Below are 13,822 nucleotides of genomic sequence, written 5' to 3'. Positions count from 1 at the left end.
ATACACACAGCCGAACGTAGACACACCAGCCGATCACAGATAGACACAGCCGATTTCAGACACACACAGCAGATCACACACACACACACACACACACACTCACATCACATCCAGCACTTACGGCCGCAGGGAATGAGAGCAAGTCACGTGTCCGGCCGCAGGTCCTGTTCGTTGCGCTCCAGTGCACTGCCTCTCAGGATTCTGCCAGCGAGAAGAGATCGGTGTCGCTGGATGAGGTGAGTGTGTATGCGATCCGATGTGTGTGCAATCCGATGTGTGTGTGATCCGATGTGTGTGTGTGCGATCTGATTATGTGTGCTATCTGACTGTGTGTGAGATCCGATGTTTGTGTGTGAGATCTGGTGTGTGTGTGATCTGATTGTGTGTGTGTGCGTGTGTGTGTGTGTGTGAGATCTGATGAGTGCGGGTGTGTGATTACTGCAGGTCCTGCCGCTCAGCATCTGGTGAGTGTAATTGCCGGGTGCCGCTGTCTATAATGAAGTGTCCTGCAGTATCTGTATCTTTTTTAGCTGCATGGACACTTCATTATTGATCCGCGACTAGAGCTTATTTTCGGGGGAGGGCTTACATTTAAGCCTTTCTCCGAAAATGCTGAAAATCCCTGCTAGGGCTTATTTTTGGGGGAGGTCTTATTTTAGCAAAAACACGGTAGTTGGGGACCCATAACCAAGAAGGATGTGGATATTGCACAGGAGGGCAGATTGTGCAATACCCTGTGATGACCTGATGGTCCAGGGGCGTCACACTGCTATTTTTTTCTTGGTCCGATTAGGGCTGAGGAAATAATCGCTCATGTGTGCCGACACACAGTCTAATATTGGTCCGAATGGAATGAGATTTTTTATCGCACTCCACTCGCACCGATTTTCATGCCGTGTGGCTTAGGCCTTACCAACATATTTGTGGTCTACTTTTCTATTGACCTTGCCCTCGGGGACAGTATTTTTCAGCTGGATTTTACCATCTGGTTCATTTGAGTAATATCAACTGTCCTGGGAAAATATGTATGTGTATTTCGATAGGGTAATTCCCTTGGTATTTTAATATGGCTGATGTACCTTTGCACTTTTAGTACATTTTAACATAACAATAAAGGTTAAGTTTTACTTTAATTCTCACTTTGGTGTTATAGCTCATTGTCTTATGTGAGTTTCTTGCCCTGGAACATTTGTATTGTTCCCTGCTTTTCTAAATTGATTGTTAAAGGAGAAAGGATTCAGGTAAGTTATTTTATTGATACATTGACCCACCACCATTAATAACGTTATCATCTGAAAGCATCATATTATGAACTAAAAATTTAGATTATATAATATACTGTGTAAATTATTACATCTCCCTAAATAAATTATTGCAATATGAAACCCTTAGTTATTATAGGCCAACATAGATACTTGTCACTAATTGTTAAGATACTTAACCACCCCCAGGGATTTTACAGGAGGACTAATATGAAACTCTAAACACTTTCATGTAAAATTGTTGATCGTGATGCAGTACACGTACAAAGATGTCAAACTAAGTAATGGGTGGAATTGGACAATGTGTTAATTTTCCATTATAGGCACCAAAATAAACCCTGTACTTTTCAGCTATGCTACATAGTCTTGGAGAGGGTGACTATGCATTGTCCGTGTTGGAAGGCCGAAGTCATCTGCTGGCTTGTGTGCCGGCTATAGAGGAGGACGCCACACATCATGGGAGTGGGGGAAGATAAGAATAATTCTTTTGTTTTGTTTTTTAAATGTACTGGAAAAGAATGGAAGGGGCTCAGGATAGGGGGTATTATTACTGGAAGTGCTCAAGACATGGGACATTATTCCTGGAAGGGACCAATATAGGATATTACTCGCCCAGTAATACTACTTGCCTGGGATAGAGGACATTATTTAGTAACGTTCCCTACCCTGGGCCCTTTTCTATAATAAAGGACCAATATTACATGATGGGAAACATTTATAGCAAGAATGGGTACAGGATGGGGGACATTGTTATAGCATGGGGTCTAGAATGGGGAGCAGTAGTACTGGAAGGGGCCCATAATGGGGGAGATTATTACAGAATGAAGCCAGGACTGGGTACATTATTATATGGAGGGTATACTAAACACACGTTTGTGTAGGATCTATAATGCTACAGGGCCCATATATCTGACTAACATGCAGGTGAGAGCCAAGGTCCAAATTTTGAACCAAGCCCATCAGACTCTGGTTATGACACTGTTTCTCAGCCAGAGATTATGGGAGCAAAACAGCTCAGGGTGTAACAGGATTTGGCAAATCAAGGTATTTAGTGAAGTGCTGATCTGTGGGACACATAAAGTAGTGGCCAACCTCTATAAGTGCATCCATATTGGTAGATATTGCAATATTTGCAAAAAAAGATTACATACAGACATTTTATCAATACCATGAGTATAACAATACAGCGATATTTGTCAGCCATTAAAGAGTTGCATGTTCGGTGTACATTAGGGATTAAGTTCTTGTCTTTATCTTCTTAATGTTTTGATGACCTCACCATAGCAAGGAAAGCTGAAATATAATAGACAGAGAATTGTGTCTTTATTTTTTTTCAAAAATGTGAGCATTTGTCCTAAATTTATATTTGTAGCAAATATTAATGAAAGCTGAATACTTGGAACAGTTTTGAAAATGATTATTCTTACCATTACTAGTGTTGAACATGAAAATTGTACAGCACTAGCATGGAATTAGGATGGCATACGACCATATAGTAAGACATTTAGACTTACATTGGTGAGCCTGATCCTACGGTAGCATCAAAATAGAATGGCTCCTTTTTTTTTCTTTTTTTTTGCAAACCACTAGGTCTGCAAAAAAAGCTCATACATACATGTGAACAAGGTCCAAAGACTTTAGAGTTCTATCTATCAAAGGGAGCTGTCAGCAGCGGGTCTTGATGATTTGTATATCCAAGTGCATTCAACACGGCAGAACATTCCTCACACAACCATTAATACTTTTATTAAGCTGGTCTTGTCGCCTCTTAGGCGGGCTTTACACGTTGCGACATCGGTAACGATATATCGTCGGGGTCACGTCGTTAGTGACGCACATCCGGCGCCGTTACCAACATCGCAACGTGTAAACCCTAGGAGCGACGATCACCGATCACAAAAACGTGAAAAATCGTTGATCGGTGACACGTCGCTCCATTCCATAATATCATTGCTGCTGACAGTACGATGTTGTTTGTCGTTCCTGCAACACCACACATCGCTGTGTGTGAAGCCGCAGGAACGACAAACATCTCCTACCTTCGTCCCGCCGGCAATGCGGAAGGAAGTAGGTGGGCGGGATGTTATGTCCCGCTCATCTTCGCCCCTCCGCTTCTATTGGCCGGCCGCTTAGTGACGTCGCGGTGACGTCGCGGTGACGCCGAACGCACCTCCCCCTTGAAGGAGGGATTGTTCGGCAGTCACTGTGACGTCTCCGACCAGTTACGTGCGTGTGAAGCTGCCGTAGCGATAATGTTCGCTACGGCAGCTATCACCACATATCGCATGTGCCACTGGGGCGGGTATTATCGCGCTCGACATCGCTAGCAATCGCTAGCGATGTCGCAGCGTGTAAAGTACCTTAGGTCAACCCTTCACCTCATCCCTTGTCCTTTCCTTCCATCAGCTAAACCCCTAATGTTTCTCTCACATTCAAATTAAGAATTTTGAACTCTTGTAATTTTAGGTATTTTTGCTATGTTTGTTCTAAAACATTCAATAAAAATAAACAGTTTACAATTTAAAAAAAAACAAAAAAAAGGTCTCATTGATAGCAGCCAAAGGGGTGTAAGTGTGAGGATTTTTGTGTGTACTACTCATGCCCAATACTGAATAAATCAAGATATTTTCACTTTTTTTTATTTCTTTATCATTTGCAATTACTTAGCACGTGTATAATTCCTCAGCTTTTATTTCTTGTCAGAGAGTGTTTTTTGCTCTACCCCGAGAGCACCATATTAATACAGAGGAATTATCATGCAGAGGTATAAGTGAATTCTAATATTTTCAGATTCTCCCTGAGGTTGTAGCTATCTGAAAATCCTTCCGGGTCCTATGGTCTTATTGATTCTTTCAGAAGAAAATTATTACAATTTCCAAGTTGATGTTTATTAAATGTACATTTAATACTTGCGCATCAACGCATGCCACCTCTTCACGTCCCTCTTCCATGCTGCACGATGAGAGGCCAGAGCCAACCAATGGGTACATACAAAACAGATCCTCAGAGTGGCCAAGATTGGGGTCATATGTCTCCTATAACTGATGAAGGGGGGAGGAAGGAGGATCAGGTTAAGGATTGAATGGGGCAGCCTTCTGTGTATCCACAGTAGACTGTGTGGTTGTGGAGGATTCGTTGCTGCTTGACAAATACGAAGAGGCCTTGTCTGCCATCCAAGACAGAATATGCTCTCGCTCTTCTGGCTTCCACACATGTTTACAGACTAGGAAATTTTGGCAAGGAGCATAGTGGATGCATCAAGCTTCTTCTGACCTGATACAGACTCGGTGCCTTGTTGCGCACCACTGACAACAACACGCCCACCGTCCATGTCCCTTAACAACTGCCTTTTTTTGTCATTTTGAGTTTTGCTGACATATTTGCAGATGTTGGTAGCCCAAGCCAAGAATGCTTTGACCCCAAAAATATTGTGGAGAAAGTACAAGTGAGTACTTTGTACCAGGCACCACAAAATGGTAGAGTCCTGCTTTGTATTTGTAAAAGCCACTAGTAATGTATAAGTGTGGCTGACGTGGACGGACGGCACAAGTTAGGCTGTGAAACCCTGACTATTGTGAAACAGGAATGGTGCTTTACTGTATCAGGCACCACAAAATGGTAGAGTCCTGCTTTGTATTTGCAAAGGCCACTAGCAACGTGTGTGTGACTGACATGAATGGACGGCACAAGTCAGCCTGTGAACCCCTAAATATTGTGGAAACCGTTCCCGATTCCCATTCTAATCCAGAATCTCTCCCTCCTTGCTGTGAATTTGTTCAGTGCTACCAAATCTTAAAAGAGCTATATTATTCTGATTTCTGCACAGTACTATGCAGGTAGTGACACAGTCTGCTTTAAACACTTACCCTGCTCGTAAATCTTTCCTTCTGAAAGCTACACTGACCTATGCTGCAGGCAGACCTGAAAAGGGCTTTTTGTGTTATGACGCCTACACTCTCCCTAGCAGCTTCTTGCTCTATCCCTACACTGATACAGAGAACAGACTTCAGACGCAGTATGGGCAAAATGGCGGCGGCAGGTCTTTTATTGGCCAGCCAATCACAGGAACACCACAACTAAGATGGCTGCGGCATTACTGTGATTGGTTAAGAAGCCCAGCATGTTTAGTGGCTGCAAATTAGGCACCAAAACGGCTGGGTGGGACATCCAAATATAGCGAGGCGAATACACTATTACTCGAAGTATAACGAATAGCCCGAGTACCGTACTATTCTGCGAATAGTAATGAATACATTCGCTCATCACTAAGTATAATGCCTCATTCAGACATCCTTATGTGCAGGGCTGTCTGAATGAGGATTTACTGCTTCAGCTACATCGTAAAGTATCATTCCAATGTCCGTATATTTCAGACATCTGAATGTGGAAAGCCATGCATCTAATCTCATAATGTGTAATATGATCCGCTGACCCCTGTGCTTGAACCCATTCTGTGTGATACACTCAATGTATCTAATGCCATCCTGTGTGATACACTTTATGTATCTAACCCCATGCTGTGTAACACACTTGTTGTGTCTAATCCTATCCTATTTGACACACTACATATGTGGCGCCCCTGAGGCTTCAGTCGCCACAGTAGCTTCAGCGACAGGGAGTCCGCTCCCCGGCTTTGTGTATGTTGGGAGAGCCCTTTGCCCGCAGACGCTGGCCCGTGGGATCTCCTGCCTGTGCGGTGGCTTTCCATCCCCCTCGTTGGGCTGTTGTCTTCAGCCGGGACTTGGGTGGGACAGGACCTATAGTCCTGGCCGCAATCAGTTAATTAACTCAGTCCAGTAGTTTCTGGACTTCGTTTCAGGGTCTGAGTACCCCCCTCTTGTGCTCCGGTTTCCAGTCGGTTCCCCGGGTCGGTACCGGCGGGCCACTACCCTGTCCCGGTCCACCACGGTTCCACCGAGCCGTCTTCCCGACTCCTGTGGGCAGAGACCTCCGTATGCCTCCCAGCCAAAGGTGCCCGGGCTCCTACCCTGGCACCTGTCAGACTGCTGCAGACCTGTCACAGGCCTGCTTCCACTCCTCTCCCAAACTACTCTCTCTCTCCTCCTGATTCAAATCTCTCCAACTCCCAGACTAAACTCACTACTTTTCCCACATCAGGCTCTCCGAACTCTTCGGTGGGCATGGACAACCGCCTGACCACGCCCCCCTGGTGTGTCCATCAGCACTGAGGAAGGTGGCTAGGGTTTTAAAGGTTGGCTGCTGACACCTTGTTAGGGGACAGGTGTTGTGCGGGGTGCTATCTGTGACCACCTGGCTGGTCCAGGGCGTCACATTATTGCTAAATATCCATCTGCTACTTATTGCTATTCTCCACTTATATTAAATGAAGCTGCTGATTTGTGCCTCTGTTTCAGTGCAGTCATTATCTGCTGCTACTATCATCTACGCCGGCTGTCTGCCCGATACCAGCTGCTGCAAGTATCCACGCTAGCCACTGCTGCCGTAACCATCTTGCCATCCCGGACAGATCAATGATTCGGCCGCTGCTGCTGTTGCTACCACTAGAGACTGTACTGTGTCTGTGATGCCAGCTGCCAGGGTACCACAGATTCCCTGAGGCTGCCCTCTGCCAGCTACTTACCAGCATGTGTACCTGCTGCCACCCCAGGTGGCAGTAGTGAGACTTGGCAGCCTGTCCAGTTTGCTCCCCCAGGCAAGTGAATAGTACCTTTGGTTCAGTAAACCCAATAATACAATGCTTGTCCTGCGAGCATAACAAAGCCTCTCAGCTCTTAAAGGTCCAGCATGCCCTAATCCAACTAGGTACATAAGGTATCCTCCCCCTACAAGAGGTGCCTGAGTAATGTGATCGTTTTGCTAGTGACACACTGCTAATTGTCAGGTCCCGTTCCCTGTATCATGTGCACTTCCGTTCATGCTCACTAGACCTGTCTGAAGCTGGCATGCGTATGTGCCGCCCCCACGCTTTGAGCATCCGAGCTGCTCGGATCCGGACCCACTGTGTGGCTCAAGGGATCCTCCGGACCCGGGGGTCACGCGGACACGCCAAATGAAAAGGGGGACGTAGTTGTACAGGCTTGGCCGTATTCAGTACGTGACGCCACCCACAGTGTGTGGTGAAAGGTGGCACCACCGCTGCTGTTGTGGTGCACCCCGAGGGAGATGTAATGGCAGCTAGATGTTAACCCCTCCGTGGGTAGGGATGGTTGCCCCGGGGCCCAATTGGCTCTGTGCACAAGATGGCGATGGCAGAGGCCTGCGCGCCCGGACGTACCAGGGGATGTTTGGTTACTCACAGTTGAATAAATCACACGAGTCTTTTGGTAAACCAAGGTGCTGGTGGCCGGCCGCCGTGGCCGGTTGTACTCTGGTCCCACCCAAGCTGGTGGTCGCCGTCTTTTCCCTCTGCACTGTTTTTGTTTGTGTTGGACTTCCCAGTATGGAACACGGGAGTCCGCTCCCGGCTTGATTTGTACCTGAGGAGCCGTGCCCGCTGACGCTGACCCGTGGGATCTATGGGGCCCTGGCGGTTGCCCTATCCCTCTCTGTGGGTGGTTGTCTGCATTTGGGACTTTGGTTGGGACAGGACCTAAAATCCTGCCCTCAATTGGTTAATTAGCTAGGCCGTTGGTTCCGGTCCTGGCTTCAGGTTCCAAGTACCCCCTCTCTGCACGGTTTCCAGGTCGGTTCTCCGGTGTTGGTACCGGCGGGCTCCAACCCTGTCCCGTTCCACCTCGGATCTCCGGCTGCCTTCTTCCCGTCGCCTGCTGACGGAGACCACCGTCTGCCACCTAGCCAAGGCACCAGGGCTCCGACCCTGGCGCCTGTCAACTTGAGCTTCACCTCCGCTGGAGCTACACCTAGCCCCAGCCTCCACTCCTCTCAACTTGAACTCTAGATTTAATCTGATCTGATCTGATCTCATCTGCCTGTTTTCCCGCCCTGGGCTGTCTAGACCCCTAGGTGGGCGTTTCCTAACCGCCTGGTCCCGCCCACTGGTGTGCCTGTCTTGCCCTGAGGGGGGTTGCTAGGGTTTCAGGTCGGCTGTATGTAACCCTGTGAGGGATGGTGTTATGCGGGGGCCTCTTGTGTGACTACCTGGTTTTGCCAAGGCGTCACATGTACACCCAGCTTCATACTGCGCATGACCAGAAGTGTGGGACATTCAGCTCAACGTTCACCATGGACACAGGTACACGCATTACCACTGATGATGATGCATTCAATAGCATGTTAGCATGCCCCTGTGCCTTTATGACTAGTTGCTGCCCTCATTAGCATATGATAAAAGTCCTTAATAAATACTTTTTCTAAAGATTCCTTTATCTATGCTACTAGATACAGAGATGGTTAGGCAGGGATTAGCAATATGCATCCAGAACTGCTGACAGGTTCATTTTAAGTATTTGGTTGCAGAAATTTCTGCATAATTTCTGCATCTCTTGGCAGGAAAATCGTAGCAGCAAAAACACACATTTTTGCCTTTTTCGCTGCATTTTGTATCCGTTTTTGCTGCAGATTTTTCCCACTGAATAGTATGAGTGAAATCTGCATTAAGGCTAGGTGCGCACGCTGACGTTTTTACACATTTCAAAAACGCTGCATTTTGGATGAAAAAAATGCACAAGAACGCACCCGTGCCAAAAATGCATCGCATTTAGGTGCGTTTTTGGCTGTGTTTTGCTGCGTTTTTGATCACTGCATTTTTCCAATGCATTGCATGGGTGAAAAAACACAGAAAAATGCAGAAAAGAATTGACATGTTTATTTTTTTTTATTTATTTTTTTTTTTTACCTGAAACGCAGCTAAAAAAAATATAGCTGTCTGTTGACCGCAAAGATGAAAAGTCATAGACTTTGCTGGGGAAGCAGAAGCAAAGTCATGCAGTTTTGAGCCCAAAAATGCACCCGAAAAACGTGCAAAAACGCCGCGAAAAACGCACTGTTCGCACATAGCTTAACAACGCTTAAAGATTTGGCATCCTGCAAATTTTAATGTGCACCAAGCAACATGTTCATGATACTTCAGGACTCTCATTCCCATTTTCTGGCATCAGGAAAGCGTGACAAATCTGGAAGGTCATTTGTGGCGCCCCTGAGGCTTCAGGCGCTACAGGATACTGCACCTAACTTAAGGTGCGGTATTCATCGCGGGTTTCTAGGAGGCCAGTGCCGGTTCCACCCATCACCACAATCAAACACAAACACACCATTGCTCCTTTACTGACTGGGTACTAGGCTAGTGGATGGTCACCTAATGCTAAGGGCCAGCCCACCCACTAGTCCACCCACTAGTCAGGGACCCGGGAGAGGGAGGGGTGATGTTCCGGCAGTTGGAGGAGCCAACACACAGAGACAGTTAGTGCGGGACTTCGGTCCTGTGAGGAGCTTTTGGAGTGACAGCGGTAGGACATGGGAGAAAACGGTCGCTGGTGGGATACAGCGTCAGTTCCCCTGGGACCGGCGCAGTCGAGGTACAGAGCATTAGGTTGGGGGACGCTTCAGGCTCCCCTATTAATTCTGCCAGGAGAGGAGATTTCACGTTTCCTCACCCACCACAGTGTCCGGGGCACGGCAGCATATAGAACCGGGGAATTGAGACATGGATCCAACACACTACAGGTTCGCGCTGCCTGCATACGGGCCAGGCCACGGGGACCAGCCAACAAGAGAGCGCATAAAGGAAGGGCCCACCAGTCACTGCATCGGCACCAGTATCCGAATAAACTGGCACCCCGCGGGCAAGGAACATTCAGTGAGTAAAGATCTTGAACCATGCAGTTAGAAATAGAAAAAATATAGCACTCACCGGTTGTATTGCTGTGCAGAATACTGTTTATTAAACAGCGGAGGTTACATGTGCGGAGAGGGCTGGTGGGGAGAGGGAGTGAACGCCGTGGCAGACGACGGCCGTTTCGCACCTGTCCGGTGCTTCAGCTGGTCTGATTAGGTATGACATCATGTCCGTTTTATCCACATCCGAAAATGTGGTTGATGTCAGATAATTAAAACATATATTAAAAACAAAAAAATACATACAAAACTTGAATTTCAGCAACAATTCTCAGCAAACATATATGAATATATACGGGTGGAGACAAATGCCTCCTAAATCAACCTAGAAATACACTAAGGTCATTTTTATCATTTAACCCTAGAGGGCCTGTTGCATTAAATCTCATAATATATTCAGCCTCCTTTCTTAGTAACATTTTATGCGTATCACCTCCCCTGGCATTAGGCTCAACCAATTCTATCCCTGCAAAGGACAATACATTGCAATCAGAATTGTGATATTCTTTTACATGGTTGATTAACCTAGTTGCCCCTATTCCACTAGAAATGGAGTTCCTATGCTCTCTAAATCTTACAAAGAGCTGTCGTATCGTCTTCCCAATGTAAAAATATTGGCACGGGCAGAAAATCACGTAAACGACCATTTTAGTCCTACAGGTTATCAAATGCCGTACATAATGTGAATGGCCACCAATTATAAAGGAATTACCCGTCACGTGAAAACTGCAAAACGTACAGTTTCCAGATCTGTAATTACCTATAGGACCTTCCTGGAATAACCAGGTTTTAGGAGGTACATACCGTTTTTTGACTATAATGTCGCCAATATTTTTACATCTTCTGTGCGTTATTAGGGGTTTGTTGAGGGCCATTTCCCTAAGCTCAGATACCCCTTCAATTATATGCCAATTTTTATTTATGATTGTTTTAATCATCCGATCCATCGGGCCATATTTGAAGTTAAAAATGAAACGATCCAATTTTTTAGCAGGTGTAATGCTCTGTTTATCGCTGGAAATATTTTTCTCTAGTTGAATCTTACATTCGACTTGTTTTTGCATTAAATTAATGAGATTAGAGGGATACCCCCTTTCTAAAAACCTTTGCTTGAGATCGTTCTTTTGTGCAACGAAAATATCAGGATTATTCGTGATTCTGTTCAACCTTAAGAATTGACTAAAGGGGACAGATCTCAGTACATGAGCCGGATGGGCACTATCAAAATGCAACAACGCATTCACGGTGGTGGGTTTTCTATAGAGTTCACGTATAATTCTCCCATCTTGAGCCGTCAATTTAACGTCAAGGAATTCAATAGTTTTTTCACCAAAATGGTGTGTGAACAGCATATTATAATTGTTGTTCTCATTCAGATATGCCACAAAAGACTCAAACTGAGATCTGTCCCCGTCCCAAACTATCAATACATCATCCACAAAACGCATACATTTCTTCATGTGTTTTATGAAAGGATTACTGGGGCTGTATACGAGATTATCTTCCATATGTGCAAGAAAAAGGTTTGCAAAAGTGCAAGCCACAGGAGTCCCCATCGCCACCCCACTATTTTGCTGATACCAGGTATGGCCCAAATTTAAAGGTGTTATTTTTCAGTACAAAGAAAAGAGCTCTAATCTCATTAATTTAATGCAAAAACAAGCCGAATGTAAGATTCAACTAGAGAAAAATATTTCCAGCGATAAACAGAGCATTACACCTGCTAAAAAATTGGATCGTTTCATTTTTAACTTCAAATATGGCCCGATGGATCGGATGATTAAAACAATCATAAATAAAAATTGGCATATAATTGAAGGGGTATCTGAGCTTAGGGAAATGGCCCTCAACAAACCCCTAATAACGCACAGAAGATGTAAAAATATTGGCGACATTATAGTCAAAAAACGGTATGTACCTCCTAAAACCTGGTTATTCCAGGAAGGTCCTATAGGTAATTACAGATGTGGAAACTGTACGTTTTGCAGTTTTCACGTGACGGGTAATTCCTTTATAATTGGTGGCCATTCACATTATGTATGGCATTTGATAACCTGTAGGACTAAAATGGTCGTTTACGTGATTTTCTGCCCGTGCCAATATTTCTACATTGGGAAGACGATACGACAGCTCTTTGTAAGATTTAGAGAGCATAGGAACTCCATTTCTAGTGGAATAGGGGCAACTAGGTTAATCAACCATGTAAAAGAATATCACAATTCTGATTGCAATGTATTGTCCTTTGCAGGGATAGAATTGGTTGAGCCTAATGCCAGGGGAGGTGATACGCATAAAATGTTACTAAGAAAGGAGGCTGAATATATTATGAGATTTAATGCAACAGGCCCTCTAGGGTTAAATGATAAAAATGACCTTAGTGTATTTCTAGGTTGATTTAGGAGGCATTTGTCTCCACCCGTATATATTCATATATGTTTGCTGAGAATTGTTGCTGAAATTCAAGTTTTGTATGTATTTTTTTGTTTTTAATATATGTTTTAATTATCTGACATCAACCACATTTACGGATGTGGATAAAACGGACATGATGTCATACCTAATCAGACCAGCTGAAGCACCGGACAGGTGCGAAACGGCCGTCGTCTGCCACGGCGTTTACTCCCTCTCCCCACCAGCCCTCTCCGCACATGTAACCTCCGCTGTTTAATAAACAGTATTCTGCACAGCAATACAACCGGTGAGTGCTATATTTTTTCTATTTCTAACTGCATGATTTGCTATCTATGAATATAAGCACCCCGGTGTTTGCTTTTAGCCTCTTAATACGAGACTTTTTCCTGTAATGAATATAATGGCTTGCTGCATGCTAAGTAGTGCCCTGGAATTCCTCCCTCACTTCTGAAAGATCTTGAACCGCAGCCCCTGTGTCATCCAGTTACTTGCCGGAGCCATCGCTCTGCGCTCCTGCTACTGTGGCACCCTGACCTGGTCAGGCACCACTGAGTACTGCACCCATGCTGGGACAGTGCTTCCAGGTAATTCTAAAGGCCAGAAAGGGGTGTGTACGCACAGACATATAGCTACCAGGTATCCAACACCATTAGATGGGACCCTTGGGTAGCCTCTGGAAGAGACTAGCTTTCAATTCTTGTCAAGGGGTGAAGGGGAGGGGCTGGAAGCTAAGTTGCAGAGGCTGTAAGGAAAGTAGGAGGAGAGAGCCAGTCTAGGGGTGGAGTGTGGCAGTTGCAGAGAGACGCAGACAGTTAGACACTCAAGTCAGACCCTGCACGTGTAGTAGCTGTTAGCGGGGAGAACGGTTACCAGAGAGTCAGCAGAAAGACACCTGAAGAGAGGCAGTCGAGTACGGGGACTGCTGGTGACTAGGCACGCACAGGGAACAGGTCCCTAGAGCAGACGTCCATTTATTGAGCTGCTAAACCTGCCGGTGAGGGGAACCACAAGTCCCACACCAACCAACTAGAGTCCGAGCCTCAGCAGCAACAGGGGGGCCCATAAGGAGACAGAGCCAAAAGCCATCTCACCTGGTCCATGCTGACGGCAAACGGGTCAAAAAGGGGAGAAAAGGCAGCAGCGACTTCCCTGGATAGACCCCATGGTACTTCAAGTCAAGGGTTATCCAAAACAAGAAGTGCTAGGAAGGCGAGTTAATGGTTACCCTCAGATCGGTCTGAAGGAGTTCCTGGTTTCACCTGGTTTAATCTCAGCTTTGCCCGGGTACCTCACAAAACATCTAACAGTGAGTAAAACAAGTTGAAAGATTTTCCGGACTGAGACTGAGTTAATCTGGGACCTGTTGTTCTACA

This window comes from Anomaloglossus baeobatrachus, chromosome 7 (assembly GCF_048569485.1).
Source record: "Anomaloglossus baeobatrachus isolate aAnoBae1 chromosome 7, aAnoBae1.hap1, whole genome shotgun sequence".
NCBI classification, from domain to species: Eukaryota; Metazoa; Chordata; class Amphibia; order Anura; family Aromobatidae; genus Anomaloglossus; species Anomaloglossus baeobatrachus.
Note: the sequence above shows the minus strand (reverse complement) of the source record.